The 22328-nt window shown below is 47.5% G+C and overlaps 1 long non-coding RNA gene across 1 annotated transcript; it reads left to right on the top strand.

The window, feature by feature from the left end:
* The first annotated feature begins 6932 nt into the window (after positions 1-6932).
* LOC119376202 (uncharacterized) lies at positions 6933-16271 on the top strand. The gene is made up of 3 exons (XR_005180523.2): positions 6933-7005; positions 14345-14416; positions 16052-16271. It is a non-coding gene; the product is annotated as an uncharacterized LOC119376202 (long non-coding RNA).
* The last annotated feature ends 6057 nt before the right edge of the window (positions 16272-22328 follow it).

The raw sequence follows: 22328 nt of genomic DNA, 5'->3' as shown, positions 1-22328 counted from the left end.
AAAGTGTAAATTTTGCAAGAGCAGGGTGGATTTGAGCCACGTGCTCTGGGTGTGCTCGGAGGCCCCAATGAGGGGCGAATTCCCAGGTGGGCGTGGGTGGAAGGCCGCGTCCCCCATCTCCGACTCACAATTACATGCACGCAACGGCAGGCCGAACACGCCGCCAGGGCCCGCGGGAGAATGGCCGACGTCTAGGCTGGGTCCCCCATCCTCCTCTCAAAGGGGAGGGGGATCCTTTTGCTTATAGGCATGAGCACAGGGGGGGGGGCGCCCCCCCTAATCACTTAAACGGGGGGTGGCGCAGAATCTGCCCCGTACATTGATCCTTCTAGTCACCCAAGAGGGGGGGGGGGCGCAAAATCTGCCCCATACATTGAATTAGTAGCGTGGAGGGGGGGAGCGCTGCGATGGACTTTTGCCACACTGATGGGGAACCCTGCGCACGCCTATGCTTTTGTTAATTAAATGATTCATTATGTTTTACCGCCACTCGGCGCGGGCCGCGCTGGAATGTTTGGGAAACTTCGCGATTGTTTTATACTTTTATGGTAAGATTGCGCGCACGACGAAAGTTGTCGAAGCGTGAACTGTTGGGCTAGTTGGTGAAACATGTTTTGGAATATAAGAGCGAAAACTTGTCGATGTAGCACATTGGCGAAACCGAGGTGGGACAGGGAAGACGCTGGAAACCAAGCTCTTCGTCTTTCCTGTCTGACCTCGGTTTCGACATCGACAGGTTTTCGCTCTTTTATTCCAAAGCAAGTTCTGGAGCTTATTCTGGCGCTAACGCGAGCGCCGGCGATAACGTTGGAATTTTCTATCATTCATGTATAAAAGACGAGGCGTTCCGCTGACAATCAGTTTTTTGACGACCGACGATTGCGATCGCCGCTATCGCCGCATTCTGAGCGTTACTTCTTTTGGGGGGGAACATGTTAGCCCAATAAACATTTCAATCCTGCTCGGCTTGAGTTCTGCGCACTTCACCGTCACGACCACGTGACACTATCGCTTATGTATACGCGCGCCGTAGAGTTACTGTATATGCTACCTTTAGGTATCAGAGTTGCGCATAGGTCCGGCTAGCAACCACAGCTATGCGGTGAAGTCGCACTTCGCTTTTGCAGGCGACATGCCTGCCATGTCGCCGATTAACATATCAGGCGTGTCGAAGACCGGCCATAAACATTGGCTGTCGGTGACAAGTGTTAATTCAGTTCGCTGCCGCGGCGGCGTCGAGAAATACAAAAATTAGCCCGAGCGTCAGCTCCTCTGCAATGCATGGTTGCTAGCGGCGTTGGGAAGACAGATGCGCAACTCTGCTACATAAAGGTCGCATATACAGTAACTCTAGCGCGCCAAGGAAGCGAGCGCCATCCGCTAATATAGAGAAAGGACTGCGCGATTAGCTACCAAGAGATGACTCAACACTGCAGACTGGAAATAACCAGAAGTATGTTACACCACGTCTCCGTACAAGCATTAAAGCAAGAAACAGGAAGTGGTTGCTCCAAGCCAACGCCATACCCAAACATAGTAGATCTTGCATTAATTACTACGTGAGGCAATGTGTCAGCAACTGTAAATTATGCAGCCAGAAGGCGGACGTAACGCATACCATGCGGGCGTGTCGAACAGACGATCACTGAGGTAAAAAAGCAATGGCTAACCGTGGGCAGTGAAAACCTTGCTGCTCATCTCTGACTCACTCTCTTTCTGTACCCATAGAAATACGGCCGCAGTCGCTGAGTATCGAACCGCGTCTTCGAGCGCCACAGATTACCGATAATCCACCTTTTTTCTCGAAGCCACAGCGCATGCGCCCTTCCCCCGGCGGAAAAGTCGTGAAATGTCTCTTCATCTCGGAGGCTCTCCTTCTGGCCATACCGGTTGTCCCGGCCCCTACCAAAACCCTATCAAAACGGCAGAGGACAGCGCAGGAAAATGAAAACACGAAAATAATAACACGAAAGTGAACCGCATCTTCACAGGAGTAATTAGTTGTTTATTGTATATTGATGCATGATATCTTGCGAACTCTGTATAGGTGGCTGGCAGCTACAGCACCGTTTGATATGAATGCACCCACGTTGACGCATTAGTGGCACGTCTCCATCCCGACGACTAACGCCAAAGGTCAAGATTTAACCCTTGTCGTAGCTTAAGTAGTTAACATAACCTGGATCCCCCGCAAAAATGGCACCAAGAACACATAATAAACACTACTAATCGATATGCACTCATTCAAAGCGTCGTCCTTTGATGAGAGAAACGCCATTGTGTGCACTTCCCAGTAACAGTGTAACGTACGCCTGTGCTCATGCATATACAACATGCATATGCTCTAGGAACGCGAGAGCCAGGGTTCTTAGCTTGAGCCGTGAAAACGAGAAGGCGTTTAGCTTCGCGCTGGCGTGTCTCTCTGCACCAAAGTACTCAGTTTCGCGACATGCGCACGTAGACGTCGTTGCCTCTCTCTGCGCCGCTTATTGCAGCACTTTTATTAGTCGGTGCTATCGCACTTAAAGCAGTAGACGGAAGAGAAATCGCGTTGGTGCATGTGGAATCTACACTACTCTGGTGACGAGGCGTCACACGCTAACACGACGCGATAGGCAAATCACGTACTGCATCGTCACCGAACCGAATCAACGCTTAAGGTGCATTGCACCGGCCTTAGGGTTGCCTCAAATAATGTGCTTATACGACCGAAGCGTTCCCTGTCGGCGTTCGTCAGTGTTAGAAGAGAAGGTGTAACTGTGCGATTAGAACAAGGATAACAAAGGAACGAAGACTACGGGACAAGCGCTGTCCCGTGGATGTGTCCTCATGTGCTACTTCACCGCTCCCAGGCGGCGACACCGCCAACGCCAACCAAGACCACTGTGAGAAGGAGAAGGTGGCAAAGATATAAGGCGCGTTTGTTAAGCCTCCTGCATTGGCATCAGTAGCGGAGAGGGCAGAGCTCCCAGCCCTTATCGTTGCGGACCGAGATGTGGTGGGTGCGATTCCCAGGTCATACAGATCAACGAAAACTTGCTTCTGTTTTTTTTTGTCACCAGTTGTGTGTGTACATTGTACCGCCGTCGCTTCCGTGACAGAAATGACGTCAGTGATGCTAGCAGCACAGCAAATGGCATTATACCAGATTACCTTCAGGTATCTTGGTGATATACAAGTTTATACGGACGGTTCTTGCCAAACCAATTCATCTACGGCTGCCTTTATTTTTCCCGTATGGGACCAAATCAAGACATTTAAATTGTCTTACGCGGCATCATCGTCTGCAGCAATATTATTCGAAATATTGGCTGTGTTACGATACATCAACTCATTAACACAAGCAAATAATTGGGTCATCCCGTGTGATTCACAGGCAGCTTTATCGTCCCTGAAAATGACATGGTCGAAAAATTTTGCTTTAATTTACGAAGCATTAAAGGAACTTAGAAAAGCAAATGAACAGAACCACACAATACTATTCCAGTAGATACCTGGCCACTGCAATATCCCTGGCAATGTTGTGGCGGATGAAGCAGCGGGACAAGCACATATAAAAAATAATACATCGGGAATATCTATAACAAAAAGCCTATTAAAACACATACTGCGACAAATGTCAGCTCGTATTTGCAGAGCGACATGGTTTGATGGAAATTCTAGATATTCAGACCTATTTTGCATTGAACCTACTCATCAATTCCTGATCCCTTTAACGTTAAACGCTAGCAGGGCCTTTGAAACATTGGCGCAAAGCCTCCGGCTGGGTACCGCGTACACAAAACATTTTTTACATAAAATTTCATGAGCAGAGAGTCCAAAATGCGCATGCGGATACGTGGATGAAGATATACAGCATATTTTATTGGAATGCCCACGATATCAGGACGAAAGACAACAACTAGTAAGAGATCTAATGGCACTGGATCGTAGGCTCTTCAACCTACGAAAAATCCTAGGTCCATGGCCAACACATACCTCGCAAAAACGTGCACTATTAGCAGTAAAAAAGTTCCTAGAAAGAAGTGACATACTCGGAAATTAGTGAGAAAAACTTTCAAAAGTTGATTTCATGCATACATTTCGAGCTGACTGTGTCGCACGTGTCGCTTCATGTGCGAACTCATTTTGTATCCATATGACTGGAATTCGCGAATTTCAGTAGTTTTGTGACTGGACGTTTCTTGTTATTTACAGCATATGTAGTGCTCGTGCGATTACATTTTATGGGAACTATACTGTTATGTGACGGAACTGTATCTAGTGTTATAATATCGTATTGGTATAGCGTAGCTCAGTTTGAGCATGAAGAAAAGAGGCTACAGCAAAGAAGGAAACACAGGCAACATGATGAGCGATAAACTTCCAACTTTTGTTTATTGCATGACCCTACAGCACATTATATGGCTCATCTCACAGCCCACGTGGCACCGCAACCTGACCAAAAAAAAAAAAGAACTAGACAGGTGGCGCAGCACACGTTTAGTTCTTATAGCTGCGCTATACCAATACGATATTATAATGCACCAACTTGCCCAATCTGCAGTACTTGTATCTAGTGTGTGTGTGTTTTAAATGCGAATCATTTGTTAGCGAACCTTTGGTACTTTTAACGTTTCTATCTATCTATCTATCTATCTATCTATCTCTATCTATCTATCTATCTATCTATCTATCTATCTAGCCGCCTACGCCTGAGTACTCTCATGATCGCCTCCTTAATTTGGTGTAGACCAAAATTGGCATGGGAGGGTAAGAGGATTTGACGAATACGACTGTCGGGTCCTGACATGAACAACGTGAAAGTCCTGTCGCGTACGTCGTCAAACCCTTTCCTCTGGACACGTGTGGCACATACCCGTTTTCCACGGGCCACGGTGTACGGGTATGCGCCACAGGTGAATAACAGTTTATATCTACCCAGGAACGTTGAGAACAGACATTGGTAGCTTAACTGCGAGAGCGTGAAGAAAGACCGACATCGGCAGCGTTGAGCCGACGAATGGAAAGAATGAAAATTAGGATCCCAGCAGAAATCGAACCCAAATATTCTGCGTGGCAGTCAGGTATTCTACCACAGAGCCACGCTAGGTCTGGAAGCGCTTTGGAAAAACGCCCTATGCAGCGTAAGTCGGTGCAACGTTAATTGTCGTTGTGGTGCTGGCTATCTAATTTTATCACAAAGCAATAAACGCTACATATGTGTTCCTATGATACAAGCGTCATGTCAGGTTAACGTCAGTGGCTCCATTGTTGGCTCTGCTTTTATAGCAGTCTATTAAACATTACGTTTGTATTACTATGATTCACCAAGCTAAATTCAAGCGTCGCTCGACCCCGGATGAATACGCTAACAAAAGCTACGTATGATATAATAATAATAATAACTTCTCTATTTCCATCAACGATGGAGGAGACTCCGGGTAAAAGTTGCTTGAAACACAAGCAACTTGACAGAGGCCCACAGCCACCTCTACAATGCAGGCAGCGATAGCACAGTTTCACAAAAGAAAAAGAAAATCATATAGAACACAATATTCAGAATACAAATATATCCAAAAAATTATACAATTTCATACAAAAAAAACAGCCACAACAGTAAAAAAGAATGAAGAAAGCAATATTTTTCTCCTATTTACTATGTGAGGCTAGAACACATCATCGCACTGTAAAATGCACTTCGTTCCGAAAATGCAGACGTATGTGCTCAAATGTGAGTGCTGACGTTACGTCACACCATAAGTTGCCCTATAACCGGCAGTGCTGTCGACGTGTCTGGTAAGCCCACGATGTACACACTAGTACTACAATGACAAAACACCCGTCGAACCACCTCGCAACGCTTGGCTCAAAAGCAAAAAAAAAATCAGCATAGAACTACTCGTTGATCGCTTCGCACAATACCGATTCCCACAAGGCGTGGGATCTGCCGAAGCTTTTCTCCCTTTTTTTTATGTAATTGGACTACTATGAACTTTGCCTAGCTAATCTTTTACGTATTTCTTTCTTTTTCGTTGCTGCGACTTTACCGTATGCCATCATCTGCGAAAAGGAGTTGCCGGTGCTAGACAAAAGTGCCAAAACCTCCTGAATACTATATAATAAAAAAGTCTTGATGGGTGGGCCCCGGCATGAATGACTTTCGCATAAAAAAGGCCATTTCGTCATATAACGCTTGTGAGCCATTAAGCTCTACTATGGTCACACGGCAATAAGTTGCTATTGAGTTTCTGTCCCTTTTAGCATGGTTCAGTACAATATGAATATTGGTAGACATGTTATAATCAATATTTTCCTATTTAATGATGACAACGCTGCTCTTATAACAACAGATATCGGACATTAGTCGATGTTAACCACCATTTAGCCAACAGGCATTTAACAGGCAGCGTTGCTAGTACGCGAGTAAATGCGACAGTTGACTTTGGTCAAAAAAACGATCACCAACATGATAATTCGGCTTGAACACGTTGGCGATCTCTTGAATTAGCATCCATGAGTAAGGACCGTGTCTGTTTTCTATCCACGTCCTCGAGAAGTCGTGCTTATGTACTTTATCATGGATGATCATTCACGGATATACAAAGCGACTGAAGGAGGTCCAGGTGACATAGTCAAGAGTTGTTTGTCAATATACTCAGAAAGTTTGGATCGCATGTCTACCGAATTGGTGGCGGAACGCTTCGGCGTCAGCTTCCAATACGGGAGGTGCCGGGTTCGATGCTCAGTGCCGGCCGCCCACCCAGCGGTTGCAAATGGGTACAACCGGGCTTCGTAGTGGCGTTACAGTGCCGCTGTGGTGCGGAGCTTAAGACGCTTGGAGGATTCCCAACGCGCTGCACGGGACCCAGGGGATCGCATGTCTACTTTACAATGCACTGTTTCTCACATGTGACATGGCGAATATGACACGTTCGCGCTTGTACCATTGCAGGAACGCTACGTTCACCTTCAAGTCAAGTGACGGTACCAACTGGAACAAGTTCGAGGCTCAGGTGGATGGCGGTGAGTAATGCGCACGGAGTAGCGCTTTAGGGTGAGCGTTGCGCATGCCACTCATGAGGAGGTCTGTGGTATGAACGCAGAAGACAACAAAGTCTCCAGAACATAGCCCCACTGGGACGTCTTGCCTAAAGAGGCTGAAGTGACAGTAGTACAGGCTCTGCAACCTTACGCGAAAAGCTTGCACGAATTATGATTTACAGCAGACTTGTAAAAGGTGCATACGGCTCTTATTGGATGCTCAGCCAATCAGCTAAATAAATTGTATATAGAAAACTGATTTGTGTCAGCCCGAGATCTACGAGAAAGACAGCAATGATAGAACCAACCAACTCTGAATTTCAGCGGGCGTGAAATTCAAAACAGCCCTTCATTTAATTTAGGCGCACGTTAAACTACACCAGTTGGCCAAAATTAATCCGGAGTACCTCACTACGGGGTGCCTTTGAGTGATATGGGGGCTCTGGCACATAAAACCCCAGGACTTATTTTAAAGGGGTCATGAATCACTTTTCCAAGTAATCACCGAATGACCTCAGTATCGAAGTTTATTGCCTCATGATTGCCGCAAACATTTCTCGAATCCGTCAAGAACGAGTGGAGTTACCGGCGTTTGCCGTACGCTTTAACCACTTTCTCCTCTCATCTCGACGAGCGCGCTGGAAGCTACATAGGGAGGGATGGCACCGGGAAAATACGTTGCATCAGCGGGCGTCATCACCTTGAGTGCGCGTGATGAAACGCGATCCCTCTCTCCCGCTGTGATACCTGTGTGCAAGTGTGGCCCACAGTTGAATGTGAGCATTCTGCAATGTAAACCACTTTGCACCCTTAAGACGGTTTCAAGCAAGCAAGCAAGACACCCTTTTGCCTAACCAAAATTTGCAAAAATTAGGGTGTAATGGTGTTTTCCTTCACGAAATAGCCTTTAAGGGTTGATGTTCTAACTAAAACACCCTTTGAGAGTTAAGGGCGTTATGGGTTACCGAAACACCCAACGACCATACCACAGCGTGCCAGATGATAACTGGGAATCGCTGATTAAAAAGTCGTTGGATCTTAGGCGAGTTTAGATTAAAAGATATGTCTCTTTTAGAGCTATCTGCAAGCATACCATAAACTTACGCCTGTTCTCCTAATGTTTAATGTTCATTTATACGGAACAGGAATATCCCCACCAGCAGTGAACGGCGGCTTAAGATACTATGGCTGTATACACCAGATGGTCACTGTAAGACTGTGTAGCTCGAGCGTTCTCGTCCTTCAGGAAGTGTCTTGAGGCGACGCCTTAGACATTTCAAAAGTAAAAGAACCTGCACGTTGTGCGAAAAACAGAACCACAACCTAACATGTTACGTTGTGGTTCTGTTTTTCGCACAACGTGCAGGTACCTTATTTATTGAATGTCCGAGGCGTCACCTCAAGACACTCCCCAAAATGACGAGACCGCTGGCAACCCACATTTAATGACAACGCTAAAAACCTGAACACACAACACTAACAAAGACAGAAGAGTACATTACAGAAATAACCGACTTATACGACTGAGGTCAAGTCACTAAGAGTGAATAAGCTTCATGCTTAGTCCTTCATCACTGAGTCCCTAACCTACAGTTAGTCGCGGGGAGACGTGAAGACACGACGCCGATTTCACCAAGGTCAGTGATGCCAAGGTTTTGGAGCGAAGTATGGAATGCAGTTGCCGTTGCCGTCGAGGTTGAGCAGCTCGATGGCCTTCTGTATCGGCAGCCTTCCTAGGCCGCCGGTTGACGTTGATGTCGAACCGCTGGCTCCGAGAATGGATTCCGGCCGGACAGCCTCGTCTGAGCTCGAGCCCGAAGCCCGACTGCTCAAACCTCTCCACGGGCACAGGAACGTTTTCCCGCAGCAGCACATCAGCGACCCCCGGCCAGGAACAGCAGGTACCCAGTAGGTCGCTCAGGACAAGGGTAGACGAAGGTAGACGCCCATGGCTCGGGTCCGAAACCCGACGGCCAAGACGCGTGGCCCGTTTTCCTGGCTGCTTCCCTGCTACTCATTCTTCTTCCAGCTCGCCTCTGTCCTCTCTCTCCTCGTGCTTCCGAACTGTCGCCTTGGTTATCCCCAATTGGCGTTTCATTTATTTATCCTTTTTGCTTTTTCACGCCCGTGCCAGTTTCTTCTTCTTTGTCTTCTGCCATCATTTCACGGCGCGCACCTTAAAAGATCCCGCGCACTTCACCACAGCCATCTGGAATTGCATGTTCCCTGACTGGTAGTTCTTAATTTTCATGTTTTTGCAGCGATAAGTGTGCTTACGCCATTGAAAACACCCCATGATAAGGGTGTTAGGCCAGTGGCAACACCCTATCGTATGGATGTTTTGATACGCGAAAACACCCTTTTCCTGAGTGTAAGGGTGTTAGTTATAGACACGGCAAAATCCCCTTATGGGTGTAAACTGGTTTACTGTGTATGGAGCGCTGTGCCGCCATGTGGCGGCACCCCGTGGCGACAAGCGCATTTGATTCAAATGGCGCTCATGATGTCAGCTGTTGGCCAATACCATGAAATCCGCTGTTCGACGACAAGCAGGAGGCGTCCACAGCTTTGATAAGAGTGAGCACAGGCCTATGTATGACAAGAGGGCGCCTGAAAAAATGGTAACCTAGCGCTCCGCTTGTGAGTGCTCCATGCCGCGCGCAACTACAAGATTTGACAGATATGTTCATAGCAGTATCTGCTATCTGCAGGATGTATCTTCGCACTAAGCCTCAGGCGTGGTATGTGAACGCTTTAAGGTGAATGCAGTGAGTGGCTATGTTGGCGCTAACGTTCCCAAGGCTAATTGCGAGACTGCGGGACTTTCGCGAGACTGCGGGACTTTCGCGAGACCCGTTAAAGAAACCTTTTGTCTCCGATGTGAGCGAAACAGCTGCGAAAAAGAGGAAAGATCACAGCATATCCACGGAGTGAATGATGATGAGTGGGCCAAGCTGCGGAGGTTCATCGGTAAACCGTGAATCTTCCGTGAATTCTGCCCAGTACATCATCACCGACGTGAGACCGGGCGCGTTTACACTAAAGGTTCGATGAGAGTTATCACGACTTGCAGCTCACTTTAATTTTACATGTACGCTGTGAATTTTCATTGTTTAATAACGCACAGGAGAAATCGCACACACGCACTACCTTGGAGGTCAAAATCCAGTGCCTATATATACGGGGTGGTCAGTGAACGGTTGTGCAGCGCGAGCGGTCGGTTTTTTCAATCAAGACGCTGCCGCGACGCTGCCTCGCGACGCTGCCTGCGTCGGCGCCGCGAGGCAAGATAGGGGGGGGGGAGACCGTAGGAGAGGGGAAAGAGGGGGAAGCGTAGGAGAGGGCGATACATATCACGTACTGTCGCAGCGCATTGTCTTTAGAAAGCCTTCATGTGTGCACGCCCCCTCCGTTTTAGGGGCGAAGCTCCTTAAGGCGGCACCCGTTCGTCCCTCGTAGTCGTAGTAGTCGTAGTGCGTAACACAGTCTTACGCTTTGACCTCCAAGGTGGTGCCGGTGGGAGATTTTTCCTGTGCGTTGTTGAACAATAAAAAATTCGCAGCGTGCGCGTTAACTAAAAGCCGAATTCTTCTGTCTCTCATTCCCCATTAGCAGCCATTGGCATGTTCCAGTAGGAAACTTTAGTAGAAGTAGAAGTGTAAGTGTTAGCTAAAAGCCGACTTCTTCTGTCTCTCATTCCCATTAGCAGCCATTGTTTACCTCCAAGGTAGTGCCTGGTGAGATTTCTCCTGTGCGTGAATAAACAATAAAAATTTTGTTCAAAACGCCGTTGATTGATGAAATAAAGCAACGAAAGACGCCAGATGTTTTGTAAAAGCAAAACGAAAGAACGCCAGATGTTTCTAAAGCAAAACGAAAAGACGCCAGCTGCTTAACGAAAGACGCCAGATGTTTTCTAAAGCAATGGTTTTCTAAACAATGAAAATTCACAGCGTACATGTAAAATTAAAGTGAGCTGCAAGTCGTCATAACTCATCGAACCTTTAGTATAAACGCGCCCGATCTCACGTCGGTGATGATGTACTGGGCAGAATTCACGGAAGATTCACGGTTTACCGATGAACCTCCGCAGCTTCGCCCACTCACCATCATTCACTCCGTGGATATGCTGTGATTTTTTAAAGACTGGTTACACACTACTACGACGGGGACGAACGGCTGCCGCTATAAGGAGCTTCGCCCCTAAAACGTGCACAAGTGCAGGTGGTTACTCCTCCCCCGGCGTTGCACCGGAGTGGCCAGTAGCAACAGGTACCGCTGCCCAAAAGGCGGGCGCGCGCGTCCTTTTGGGCATCACACAAGACTCAGCAGTGGAGAGCGGTGCGTCATCGGCGGCTGCGGCGGCGAGGCCACTAAAGGGGAGAGCAACGATAGGAGAGACCATGTATCGCCCTCTCAAGATGATATACAGCGACTGGCAGATATATGCGGAAGGGAATGTGAGGCTCTAGGACTAGGATTTAGTGCAACAAAATGTGGATTGATGGTATTCAATGATCACGAAGACCATGCGGTCTTTATACAGGGCCAAAAAATACCGAGGGTAAGCGAGTACAAGTACCTCGGAGTATGGGTAAATGAGGGGGATAGATATATGGAGGTACAAGAGAAAGCATCGGTAGCAAAGGGAAAGAGGAATGCTGCAATTATGAAGCACAGAGCTTTATGGGGCTACAATAGGTACGAGGTGCTTCGAGGGCTGTGGAAGGGTGTGATGGTCCCGGGGCTTACATTTGGGAACTCAGTGGTGTGCATGAAGTCAGAGGTACAATCAGGAATGGATGTAAATCAAAGGACGGTGGGCCGCCTCGCGTTGGGCGCTCACGGGAAGACGACAAATGAGGCTGTAAAGGGTGATATGGGATGGACAGGCTTTGTAGTGCGGGAAGCTCAGAGCAAAATGAGATTCGAAGAGAGGCTGAGGAAAATGAAGAAGAGTAGATGGGCAGAGAAAGTTTTCAGGTATCTGTATAGAAAAAGCGTTGACACGCAGTGGAGAAAAAGAACTAGGAGGCTCACCAGTAAATATACGGCTAACAGTGCGGGCGATATGGCAACAAGGAGCATTAAGCGGAAGGTCAGAGAGGCGGAGAGGACTTATTGGATGGCAGCGATGGAAAAGGAGCCGGCTCTGAGTAACTACCGAAAGGGAAAAAACGAAATAAGGATTGAAAGGTTTTATGATAATTCAAGGGGAAGCGCTTTACTGTTTGAAGCAAGGTCGGGCTGCCTTAGAACGCGTAGTTATAAAGCGACATTCAGTAACGAAGAAGAACAATGTACATGCTGCGGGGGAACTAAGGAAACGATGGAACATGTACTGATTGAATGTGGCGATATTCACCCAGGTATACGTGTGGGCACGAGTCTACATGAAGCCTTGGGTTTTAGGGACAACAATGGAAAGCTGAACACGTCCGCGATAGAAATAAGTAAGAGACGGTTAGAGTATTGGTGGCAGAAAAGTAGAGATAAAGAATAAAAATAAATAATGGGGGAAAAATAAGGTCATTCTGCCTTAAGAGGCAGAGAGATAGACCGTGAATTTATATTTTTTTGGTATAAAAACATAGATTTAATCAATGTAGATAAGGTATTAGGCCAACATGAAACAACGAAGCTTTTTTTTTTCTTCGAGCCTGGTGGCAGACATGTCACCGCCCCGTTATAAAGGGGACGCTCATAGCATCCATCCATCCATCCATCCAGACGGGAGACGCTTCGCATCCTCTTCCCTAGCGAGGGAGGCCGCGCCAGTACGAAGAGGCAGTAGCGTACTGGCGCGGAAAGAGAACTATGAGCAAGCAGCGCAGCTGTCAAGCAAGCGCCGCCACATGGCGAAAGCAGATTTAGTTCTTTCATCTTCCTGCAGCTTCTTTCTTTCCTTCCTTCTTTCTTTCTTTTTCTCTTTCTTTCTTTCTTTCTTTCTTTCTTTCTTCCTTTCTTTCTTCATTTCTCTCTCTCTCTTTCTTTATCTCTTTCTATACTGCACTCTCTCCTACTTTCCCTCATCCTAACCCTAACATCACTCCTCTTCGCCCTCCCTTCTCGTTCCCGCCTTGCGCTATGCTATACTGTAAATCGCTATGCTATCGTTTACCCTCTCCCCTCCTCCTTTCCTCCGCCTGACCCTTACATATGTCCTCCTCACCTTCACTTCCCTTTCTCATTCCCTTGCTAAAATGTGCTATACAAGGCTATGCTATGCTAGGAGCTGCTCGGCGCATACCCGCTTTCTGCCCTCCTCCTTTCCCCCTCCTCACCTTTGCATCACTCTTCCTCAACACTAATTTCCATTTCCCATTCCGTTGTTGAACTATACTATGCAACGCTATGCTATGCTTTACCCTCTCCCCTCCTTTTTAAATTCCTCGTCACAATCATATCAATCTTCCTCACCATTAATTCCCTATACCCCTCCCCCGTTGCCCTTGCTAAACTACAGCATACAAGGCTATATCAATGCATACCTTCTCCCCTCCTCCTTTCCTTACCCCTCATCCTCACATCACTCCTCCTGTGTCTAACTTCTCTTTGGCACTCACTGGCTAGACTATTGTATGCACGGTTATTTTCAAGAGTGCAGCGCAAGCACGTAAGTGCTGAAAGAAACGCGACACGGGGAGGTAAGGAAGGCAAAGGGGGAAGCACACGAGCGCTTGACATTAACCAACTCGCCACATCGCCGTTCTTCTTCAGTGCTTAGCTTCGTTATGCTATTTCTATACTATACTATACAAGGCCATGTCATGCTTTCCCTCCTCCTCACCCTCAGTTGTCTTTCCCGCACCATTGCTATGCTATACTGTGCATGGCTCCGCAGTGCTCTTTTCTAAACTATACTATACAAGGCTACGCCATGTTTTACACTCTCCCCTCCTCCATTCATTCCTCCTCGCCCTCACTTCTCTTTCCCTCTCCTTGCTATACTATACTACGTATGGCTAGCTATACCAGGAGCTGCTTGGCTCATGCCCGCTTTCTGTGACGCACACCCGCCGAGTTTTCTGAAATGACAGCCGGCACAGCCTCAAGCTTAAACGGCTCATGAAAGATTACTGAGTGCAAGAAAAAAGCGCCACACGCAAGGAAGAAACACAAGGGACAGTTGAAAACAGAGAAAGTAGCGCTTGTCTCTTGTGTAGCTTTCCTGTGTGCTGCGTTTTTTTTCCTTGCGCTCAGTAATTCATCATGATGCAGCAACTAGGCCCTCAAAAAGTCATAATAAACAGCTCCACTGTTTGAAAACAGCAAGTGACACGACTTTAGCTTTTATTCTCTTTTTCTTATTTGTGTGCAGCTAAGGACGTCGTGAAGTACGACCTGCTGTACGTGGACTGTGACCATTGCAAGGTCATGAAGTGCCCGACAAGTGAGTACGCTGATCACCTCTCGAATTGTGCGGGAACAACACCTCTAATGTTGTTTCACATGATTGAGAAGTAGTCTCTGAACACGGAGAACAGATGGAACTTTACTGTCTATCGCCTGGTACGTCGCCGTCACAGAGGTGCTCTACACAAACCGCAAGCACTGTTTTGTGAGCGGCTGTGCGTGACACAAGCCTAATAAGAGACGCCAATGGAGCTAGGTAGGAGAGAGCCAGGACTGGGGCCGCATCGAAGATACATGTTTCCTTGATACTATCTTCAGTACTCTTTGGCTACCTTTTATCTGTATAATGATACCTTCAGTTGGCGGGGCATCATTATCTGTACTTACAATACACCGTACGTACGAAGTATCGTCTATATGAACATTCAAGATACACCTTCGGCACAAGTAAATGAGGCTATTTATTAATATGAGGCTGTTCAGCTTTAATGCAGGAGATCAACGCTTAAACGGCCATTTTGTTACTGGTGAGTGAGCACGAATAACCTAGGCTTTCTGAAAGCGTTGTAGAACAATAGTAACAGCAATTTTAAATTTTTAAATTATTAGTTTTTGCATTATACTTGTTATGAAGAATGCCAAAACTTGAGAATATCAGACGAGCCGTTGCCCATAGCATACCCGTTTGCTTTCTTCCAGCTTCATTCGAAAATACCTTCTCAACAGTTGTCGTGAAACGTGCGGCTGTTCTAGTTAACAGGATCACGTAAAATACATTGTACAGTGGAGGCGCATATTATCTCGAAAGGCAATAACATATCGCTGCATATTTGGTAACCTAGAGTGTACCTTTCTAGAGCTCTTGCATTCACTGCTAAATGCTCGCTCCGAAGTACTATTCTAAAAGCAAAAGCAGGCGTTCCTTGTTATCTGCCGCTGCTCTGTTCGTCAGTTGTCGAAATTTCATTGAGGTTCGCCTCTTATGCAAGACCAACTAGCCTAAACCTGCGTTGTAAAGAACATAGAGCTGCTTAAAGTTACGCCCACATTCAAACAGCGCCGTAAACGGAAAGTGCTGTTGTCATGATGCAGATGCCGGTGACGATGACGGTTGTATGAATACCCCCCCCCCTTTGAGGAAGACTGGTGGCATATAGTATGTCGCGAATTTTTGTTGCATTTATTATGTATGTATGTATGTATGTATGTATGTATGTATGTATGTATGTATGTATGTATGTATGTATGTATGTATGTATGTATGTATGTATGTATGTATGTATGTATGTATGTATGTATGTATGTATGTATGTATGTATGTATGTACAAGACCTCTGTGTACTACTCAATTTGTTCTACCCAAAACGTGTACTCAATGTACACAATGTGTACTAGCCAAAAGCGGCCTCGGTAAAATGCATGGTGGCCTTGTTTCGTAAGCGTATTGCAGCATTTAATTAGAGCATTTGTTGTGCCTTATCTAAGGTGTGAATTCGTCGCCCTTTCTTATAAAACCGAAGTTTTTGAAGTACTTCAAATATAATGGGTCGGACAAAATTTAGAATGCCACGCCAGAAGCCTCTGCTTTTTGGTTGCTAGGGCTGCGAATATATGGGTTCAAGTTTAGAAAAGGCGATGCATCTGCTCTAAAACATCCCGCTCTACATTACAGGCTCGAAATGTCTGCTGTCGGTGCGAGAGTCCGCCCTCCGGCATGGAGTGCCCCAGCACTGCAACTTTGTCTACGACTTGTGTTGCGGCACATCATCAAAGCACCAGATCTCGGACGCCAGCTGCCTCGCCGACAGAGTGGAGACAAGCTTTTGAAAATGAAGACAAACAAGCTCTCGCTCGCACAGTACATTTGACGCGAAAAGGCAGAGAATAAACTGCGTGTGCTAAGATTTCTGCGCCAATGCTTGTCTCTTTATGTGTAGCATATTGTGTTTACTACGTACTATGTACTTCATAGCGGATTTAAAGGGCCCTTCGTCTTTTATGAGCATCGCAAACAGGCCGACTCGTAGATTACCCGGTAGAAATCGTGTGTCCAAATGATTAAACGCCAGCGTGATGCGAAAACAGTCAGCATTTAAAACGGAATGCTCCGCACTCTGTTTCACGGGAGTCGACTGCTTAAGACAGCGAAATATTACTCGCCCGCATTCCTGAGCCACAGGTGCGCCATGGAATGTCCACGACCGGCCTGGAGTCTAGACTGGTCGTGGAACTTCCCTGACTGTGGCTCGTGACTTCGATTCTCCGTCCAATGTGGAGAGAGAATAAACGTCTTTATTTGAAAAGATAGCTCAGGAGAAGCGTCCTTACTTTAAGGCTCCTCGAGCTCTGACCGCGTCCTGGGCCCTAGCAACAAGATTTAGCTAATCATCGAGGTTGGAGCTGTAGTGATGCAGAACTACCGATGGTACTATCGATACTATCGATAGCTGAGGCAGTGTCGAACTATCGATGGTAAAAATGCTATCGACTAGCGCTATCGATAGTAAAAAATTCGAGGGCATTATCGATAGTATAAAATCAACTGCACGAATTCATTGCAGAATAAACTTGGTTCCCCGCGCGCGTGGTACATAGGGGAGCCGGATGAGCAGGCTGAAGGGCAAGAAAGTTGAGATGCTTGTGTTCTTCACCTGAGTGCTTTGCTGGCACATGATCATAAAGTCAAACTATTCAGCTGTAGCGGAAAGGAAGGCGTTACATGTAGTGGAACTGCGCGGCTTCAAATTTATTGCAACCATGGCTCTTCAATTTAGACGTTTGATGCAAAAATGCTGGGTATTACGAGTGCGTGATTGTATTGTGCGCATGGTGCCAGCTTTTATTAGGCCATGCGCTCACCGCTGTCTTTTATCACCGTCACACGAGAACAAGTTGCATATAATCCGAGAGTGTGCCAGCTTGACTCTTTGCTACGTAGTGGCAGCTAGCACTTTGAGATGCTGTGTACGGCTGCAGCGTCATCGGAATTGCCACACGTTCCTCAGTTCAGTTAAAGCAGAGAACGCGATAGGTATGATCGGACATCTGCATCAACATGCATGTGCATCTGTCGATCTGCATCTATCGATCTGCATCTGTAGTTACGGAACCCACTGCAGCGTTTTTTAAGAGCGAAGCTCCTTAGGCCCGCACCCCGCCGTCGCCGTTGAAGCTTCCTTCCCTTAAGCGTAGCTTTTGGTTGCATTGGCCGGTGATTTACAAGGAAATAATGTTTGGGCCTTGAGCGGTTTACTTCTAGCGCACCAAAAATACGAAGTTAAAAGAAATAAACTCTGTGCACAACTGGTTTTAATGGTCGTCTTCGCTTTCACCACCTTTATCCGGGATTGTGAAATGACAACCATCATTCTAGCACACTACGGGCGCTTTGTCGAAGGTAGTATCAGATGCTCTTCCCACCAGGCGCTGGCGCAAAAGAAAAGACAATAAAACGCTGCGCGCGCCGAACGCGGCATGCCGCGCGCGGCCAGCTCGGCGTTCTGTCGCCGCCGCCGCATCACCGCTGGCACCTCTCTCCCACCTGTCTCCCTCTCCCTGCGACTCACTCACTCAGTCGTTCCCATCAATGAGCGCAGCAGACGCTCTCCCCACCCGCTCCCCACCCTACTGCCTTCATGAAAACCAGCAGCGAGATCAAGCGCACAGTCGTTTGCGTCCCATTTCTAAGGAGCTGCGCTCATCGGTTGTATTCGTACACGGAACAACTGCTAGTTTTAATGCGCGCATTCAAAACGCCTGAAACAGTTTATATTATAGTTGCACCTTCCAAACAAATCAATAGAGCCCATGCTCTATGCGAGAGAAGCCACTTTGAACTTTGAATCTAAGGGCGCGGTCGCGATCGCTGGCGCGCGCGCTATCTCGACAGCCATCACAGCGGCCGGCTCGTATACTCTTCTACGTGCTGCGCTCTCAACGTGAACTGACTATGCGGAGAGCGTATCTCCCTGGAGCGACCGTATTCCCTTACACCAGCGTTTTGCATTTACGTGAGATCGGATACAAAACAGTTGGCTGCCAGCCCCATTTCGTGTAACACTACAATTTGTTGCTATCGCATTCATTGCTTCGCCCTTGCGGTGAAACTGTGACTTTTTATTATCTTTCACACTTTCCTCTCACAGTGCTCTTGGATGTATGGATGGATGGCTGCTATGAGCGTCCTCTTTGTAACGGGGTGGTGAGATGTGTGCCTGAAGAGTGAAAAAAAAAAAAATTGGCCGCGTATCTGCGTGCTTCGCTGCAAATGTCGTGTAAAGACGATAGAAGAGGCGCTGTGTGAGATATGGACGCCATCTGGCAATACGTCGGGAAACATGAGTGCTGTGTTGCGTGCTGGTAGTCCCGGCGCAGCAGCAGGCGAAGACCGGCGGTGACCAACGCGACCGGCGGGGACGCCAGCCAGCCCGAAAACGCGGTTTGGCGCGAAGTGCTGAAGCAGAGAAACGTCCGCACTCAACGAGTACTCTCCACACACTCTTTTATTTACACGTCGCTTGGGTAAAACAGGAACGCCAGAGCGGCGCCCACAACCGGCAGCCTGAAGGCCGCCCACAACGCTGCTTTTTCATTTTTTAAATATTTTGTTTTTCACCTTCTTGGCCTTCTCAAAACTAAAGTTTTTCAACACCAACCCATGACATTCGTACAGTGCAATACAGAACCGAAACCGAAACACAACAATGAGCTCGTGCGAAGGGCACGGAGGAAGGCAAATTTCAGCGCACTCGCATTTTCAGCTTTGTTGAAACAGCGCTCACTAGACGACGACGAAGTAAAAGAAGGCACAGGACAGGCAGCGCCAAGGAGGTTTTTGGGCAACGCCTGTCCTGTGCCTTCTTTTACTTCGTCGTCGTCTAGTGAGCGCTGTTTCAACAAAGATGAACGCATACAAACTCGCTCAAGCTTTCATTCTTATGCATTTTCAGCGCAGCTTAAGAAACTAGGGTCCTTAAAATTACGTATGTATGCATTTTCTATTAAAAGGAACACGCCACCTAATACTTACCTTGTGATGTTGCACCTCAGATATGCATGATATTTACTTTTTGATCGACAACGTTCACAAGTATGAACAGCCATACCAGTTCAAGACGGCTGGCCCTTGTGCAAGTGGTTCAACTTTTGCCGAGTGGCTGAATCGAGGGACGTGCCGACAAACAGAAAGACAGAAAGACAGACCAAAATTTCTGCGTTTAGTTCCCCAAGAAAGACTATCGTCTTTAAAACACTTTTTTGCCTCCGCCATTAGCTCCTGCATCGCGCCGTTGCTACGACCAGGGTTGCCACTCACGTTTGAGTAAGTGTCGCCAAATGACGTGCAAAAAGTCGCCAAAAGTCGCCATTTTTTTTACAAACCTCGCCAAAAAAGTCGCCATTCTAGATACGTGCGTCATACCTAGTAATAAAAATTTCCTCTCACGTATAGCCCCATAGAATACAGTACCATCCAAGACCGTTTAATTATGTTGACAATTCTCAATGCCAGTCGTATCGCCCGCTTCACCATGGGAGTGCAAGGTGCTGCTTCTCCGACTAGCCGCAAGATAGATGTGCGTGGTGACGCAAGGGTGAATGAATGAAACGCTCATGATATCCTTCCATCCTTGTCCGCTCGTTTCAAAGGTAAAAGTGTCGTAAACCTTGGGCGAAAACCTTGGAAGCGTTGTTTGTAGACAGCTTTACTTACCCTTATATGAATTAAAAGGATTATAAAAGGTTTATTGAAGGTAACACGAGAGAAGTCTTACAGGAACCGATCATTAGTGAGCCTTACACTTTTTCAGTGTGAACTAATATGATACCGGACGCTACCGACCCTTTCTTGCAGTCACTTATATCTACAAGCATCAATCCGATGCGTTATTAATGAACAGGTAGGCGATGTAGAATGTTGTATAGCAATTGTTGTCATTGCACACGATCACCGAGAACAGTGGAAAATGACTCAATAAATATTTTTTTATTGCACAAATAGCCGCGTATCCTCCTCTCTTCGCTATTCCAAAACAGTCTTTACCAGCTGAATTGGGGGTACTGCAACAGTGAATAAGTCGCCAAGCTATCCAGAACAGTTGGAGCTTTGGCGGAACAAATGGTCGGAACACGCGGCCAACCCATCGCCTAGCCCCTCCAGAAGCGAAACTTTAGAGAAGCTTAAAGCGCCCCCTCGCAGTTTACATTTTGCTAGAATGTCTCTGGGGGACGTTCCCGTACCTCCCGCTCTAGATGAATTGAGGAGATACACATGAGTTACAGGACGGACATATGGAATGACGTGTAATGTGCACACTCTACTCCTATAGATCTAAAACCAAGAAAAATACAGTGAATGTTGCCGCTCATTCGTTGCGAAGACACTGAGCTTAGGATGTATAACTCAGTGGAGACCTAAGCCGAAAATCGCCAAAAATTCGCCATGTCGCCATTCATAATTTTAGGTCGCCACGCGCCCCTCAAATTCGCCAATTCGGCGAAAAGTAGCCACCATTGGCAACCCTGGCTACGACCGTACCGTTCGGCGCCTTTCCAATACCAGTTTAATTTCGTCAACGCTTTGACACACCGTCAGGTGGCGTCTTTAGCCCAAGCCTCGCTCATAGCATCCATTCACATCGAAAAATAGCTCTCCGAGGCTCCCCTGGCTGTCGCACAACGTTCCCCGCTCGCGCTGTGAGAAGTAACGGCCAGGCTAGAAGGAAGACACGATGGGCGTAGCGTTTTCTCTTCGCATTTCATGGCGCTTTGAAGGAATGCTTATTGAGTATCAGTGTTTACTATGTGCCTGTTGATGCCATCTTTGCGCGGGATTCTCCATATTAGGTGTCCAGGTATATCTTGACAACTTCAGCTACCGCAAGGGTTAAATCGTGATCATGGATGTTAGTCGTCGGTACGGAGATGTATCACTAGGCCTCAACCTGGGTGCGTCCACATCAAGCGGTGCTATATCTGACAAACAACTCTCATATACAAGCTCTCATATACCAGTGCACTACAATCAATCAAGTACTTCTGTGACGACACGCTTCACTTTCGTGTTATACCGACTCCTATGACGGAGGGATGAGTCACCTTTTTTTGTTATTGCGGTCACGCGCTATCCCATTTCCTCGCTGCCCAAAGGATGGCGCTACAGGGTCCCCCGTGTACACCGGAAGTCGCAATGTGACTGAAGGCCTTTCGTGGCAGTCCAACGGGAGGACGGGCGTAGTTGCGAGGCTTTCTATAGCGGTCTCCAGGTACGCGGGCTTAAGATGGTCCAAGGTGGCTGTCTCTTCGCTGCCGTTCTGTAGGAGATTGGTAGTTTTCTGGGGGCGGTTATGGGCGCGCTATGGTTCGTCGTGGGTTGGTGTTAAAGGTGGTCGGACTGCGTCGCGGCGCACTAAAACGCTTGTTGAAATGGCCAGGTCAGGGTGGACGAATATTGTTTTGTGGAGTGGGCCGGAAGTCTTGAATGCAGTCGAGGGGGGCGTTGTAGATGGCTAGTAACTCCCGGTCAAAGACTCTATAGCGGGTCTCAACAGGAAGTAGCTTCAGAGAGTAAAACGACAAGGGTCTCGACTCGGAGTTAATGCACTGCTGTAAGACTGCTCCGACGCACGTCCAGGCTGGATGCGTCCACCATCAACCGATTGCGGCGCAGATGAATAAGAAGTACGGCGCTTGCAACTGCTTGCTTGGAAGCAGTAAAGGGGGCCTGGGCTTCGGATGACCAAGAAATGGCAGAGGACGGGCCGGCGGTTGACCGAAGCAGGTCGGCGAGCGGTCGAAGCAGTTGTGCACACTGTGGTATGAAGCGCCTGGAAAAATTCACAAGCCTCAGGAATTGGCGCAACCGGCGCAGCGTTGTAGGTTAAGGATAATCCTGGATTGTCTTGACGTGGGGCCGCAGAGGGCGTACACCTTCGGATGATATGTGATGGCCC

This window comes from Rhipicephalus sanguineus, unplaced genomic scaffold, assembly GCF_013339695.2.
Source record: "Rhipicephalus sanguineus isolate Rsan-2018 unplaced genomic scaffold, BIME_Rsan_1.4 Seq1128, whole genome shotgun sequence".
Lineage (NCBI taxonomy): Eukaryota > Metazoa > Arthropoda > Arachnida > Ixodida > Ixodidae > Rhipicephalus > Rhipicephalus sanguineus.
This window is presented reverse-complemented; position numbering and strand designations above follow the sequence as displayed.